The following is a 3,581-nucleotide window of genomic DNA, read 5'->3' as shown; positions in this document are numbered from 1 at the left end:
TTACTCGCATAGTAGACCACATGGAAGAGATTTTTCTTGCGTTGTCCCAGAACTGCACCTACCGCATAATCACTCGCATCACACATCATCTCAAATGGTTCTGTCCAATCTGGTGCTGTAATAACTGGTGCAGTGATTAAACTCTTCTTGAGAGTCTCGAATGCTGCCAAACATTCATCATCAAATTTGAAAGGCACATCTTTCTCAAGCAAATTGCACAACGGCTTAGATATCTTTGAAAAGTCCTTGATGAATCGCCGATAATAACCCGCATGACCAAGAAAACTACGGATTCCTTTCACAGAATTAGGTGGGGGAAGATTTTCAATGACTCCCACCTTGGCCTTGTCCACCTCCAGACCCTTGCTAGAGACCTTATGCCCAAGGATAATGCCTTCACACACCATAAAATGACATTTTTCCCAATTAAGCACCAAATTAGTTTCCACGCATCTTTTGAGTACGGCGCGCAGATTATTCAAACATTCATCATATGAGTGTCCAAAGACGGAGAAGTCATCCATGAACACTTCGACGTTATTTCCAATCATGTCAGAGAATATAGCCATCATACATCTCTGAAAGGTGGCCGGGGCGCCACATAACCCAAACGAAACTCTACGAAAAGCAAATGTGCCAAATGGACAAGTGAAGGTAGTCTTTTCCTGATCCTCTGGTGCAATACAAATCTGATTATACCCGGAATAACCATCCAGAAGACAAAAATACTCATGACCCGCTAATCTATCAAGCATTTGATCAATAAATGGAAGGGGGAAGTGATCCTTCCTTGTGGCTTTGTTCAATTTTCTATAATCCATGCATACTCTCCATCCTGTAACTGTTCGAGTAGGGATGAGCTCATTCTTTTCATTTGCGACCACAGTGCTACCTCCCTTCTTAGGTACACATTGTACGGGGCTCACCCACGAGCTGTCAGAAATAGGATAAATGATGCCTGCATCTAGCCATTTCAGAATTTCTTTCTTCATCACCTCCTTCATGATGGGATTCAGTCTTCGTTGCTGTTCCACAGTTGGCTTACTACCTTCCTCTAGCAGAATTTTGTGCATACAATATGAAGGACTGATCCCCTTGATGTCTGCTATGGTCCATCCTATAGCCGATTTGAATTCTCTCAAAATCCTTAAGAGCTTGTCTTCCTCACTACCTGAAAGGTCAGATGAAATAATAACAGGTAACGTAGATGAATCACCTAAAAAAGCATACCTCAAGTGTTCAGGTAATGGTTTGAGCTCCAAGGTAGGTGCTTCCTCTATTGATGGTTTGAGCTTCCCTTCAGCATTCTTAAGGTCAGAAGTACCAAGAGATTCAAATGGTATGTCCAGCTTTCGCTTCCATGGAGAAGCGTTCAGATATTGTAATTGCTCATTGCTATCTTCATCATCGCTGTCAAAATCCCCCAATAAGGCCTTTTCTAATGCATCAGACATTAGCATGTGCTCGAGTTCCGAAGTAACCGCGGAATCAATCACATCCACTTTTAAGCACTCCTCATCTTCTGTAGGGAATTTCATTGCCTTGAATACGTTGAAGGTCATATCCTGATCTTGGACCCGCATAGTAAGTTCCCCTTTTTGCACATCTATCAAGGTATGGCCAGTAGCCAAGAAAGGCCTCCCCAAGATTATGGGAATCTTCTTATCTTCCTCAAAATCCAGAATAACAAAATCTGCTGGAAAGAAGAGCTTATCCACCTTGACGAGCACATCCTCAACTATGCCCCTTGGGTAAGTAATGGAACGGTCCGCCAATTATAGCGACATGTATGTGGGTTTTGGATCAGGCAGATCCAGCTTTTTAAAGATCGACAACGGCATCAGATTAATGCTTGCTCCCAAATCACAAAGGCACTTGTCAAAAGTTAGATTGCCAATGGTGCAAGGAATGGTGAAGCTTCCTGGATCTTTCAGTTTTGGTGGTAACTTTTGTTGCAGAACAGCGCTGCATTCTTCCGTGAGAGCAACGGTTTCAAGGTCATCCAGTTTCACCTTCCTTGAAAGAATAGTCTTCATAAACTTTGCATAACTAGGCATTTGTTCCAGAGCCTCAGCGAAAGGTATATTGATGTGAAGTTTCTTGAACACCTCCAGAAACTTCCCGAACTGTCTATCCAGCTTTTGTTGCTGCAATCTCTTAGGAAAAGGTGGTGGGGGATAGAGCTGTTTCTCCCCTGTATTAGCCTCAGGTAGAGTGTGTTCAACAGTAGTCTTCCTTGGTTCCGCCGCTTTCTCCTTTTGCTTAGATTCTTCTTCTCTAATATCAGCTTCTACTTCTTTTGCCTTTTCAGCCTCAGCTACTTTTCCAGACCTTAAGGTAATAGCCTTGACTTGCTCTTTAGCTTCCTTCCTGCCTGGTACTTTCGTGTCACTGGGAAGAGTGCCAGGTTGACGATTGAACACTGCATTGGCTAATTGACCGATTTGATTTTCCAAGGTCTTGATAGAAACCGCCTGACTCTTGCACAACAGCTTAAGTTCCTCAAAATCAGCACTAGTAGGTGCAGCTGCACTTCCCTGTTGAGGATATGATTGCCTTGTAGCATACTGCTGTGGTTGCTGGAATCCAGGTGGGTTAAACTGTTTACTCACTCCTTGCTGATATGGTGGCTGAATAGCATTCTGATTATTCCCCCAGCTGAAATTTGGATGATTTCTGTTATTAGGATGATAGGTCGCTGGCACAGGCTGCTGTTGTCACTGATAATTATTCACATACTGAACAGATTCGTTGACAAGAGAACACTGATCCGTAGCATGAGAACCTGCACAAAGCTCACAAACCATAGCTATTTGATTAACTCCATACATAGCCAGAGAATCAACCTTCATTAATAGCGCTTGGAGCTGGGCTGCAATAGCGGTGGCTGCATCAACTTCCAGAATACCTGCTACCTTGCCTGACGTCATCCTCCGAGTTGGGTTTTGATGCTCATTTGCAGCCATCGTCTCTATAAGATTATATGCCTCAGTATAGCTTTTAGCCCATAAGGCTCCTCCAGCTGCTGCATCGAGCATGGGCCGAGATTGGGCCCCCAAACCATTATAAAAACCAGTGATCACCATCCAATCCGGCATTCCATGATGTGGACATTTTCTCAACATTTCCTTGTAGCGTTCCCAAGCCTCGCACATAGATTCTGTAGGTTGCTGCGCAAACTGAGTAAGAGCACTCCTCATAGCAGCAGTCTTTGCCATTGGATAAAACTTCACCAGAAACTTTTGCGCAAGATCTTGCCACGTAGTGATGGACCTAGCTGGTTCAGAATGTAACCAGTCTTTAGCCTTATCCCTCAGTGAGAATGGGAAAAGCCTCAACTTGATAGCCTCATCAGTCACGCCATTATACTTAAAAGTGCTGCAGATCTCGACAAAATTCCTTATGTGCATGTTGGGGTCTTCAGTTGCCGCTCCTCCAAAAGAAACAGAATTCTGCACCATCTGAATAGTGCCCGGCTTGATTTCAAAGGTGTTAGCTTGAATAGCCGGATGAAGGATGCTTGACTGAATGTCATCAATTTTAGGCCGAGAAAAATCCATAAGAGCTGGATCAGCTTGAAC

General features: G+C 43.7%; 1 non-coding gene across 1 annotated transcript; it reads left to right on the top strand.

The window, feature by feature from the left end:
* Nucleotides 1-3,096: 3,096 nt before the first annotated feature.
* LOC141681553 (small nucleolar RNA R71) lies at nucleotides 3,097-3,203 on the top strand. The gene has a single exon (XR_012558981.1). It is a non-coding gene; the product is annotated as a small nucleolar RNA R71 (small nucleolar RNA).
* Nucleotides 3,204-3,581: the final 378 nt, after the last annotated feature.

Source organism: Apium graveolens, chromosome 8 (assembly GCF_009905375.1).
Source record: "Apium graveolens cultivar Ventura chromosome 8, ASM990537v1, whole genome shotgun sequence".
In the NCBI taxonomy this organism is placed as follows: domain Eukaryota; kingdom Viridiplantae; phylum Streptophyta; class Magnoliopsida; order Apiales; family Apiaceae; genus Apium; species Apium graveolens.
Note: the sequence above shows the minus strand (reverse complement) of the source record. Positions and strands in the feature narration are given on the sequence as shown.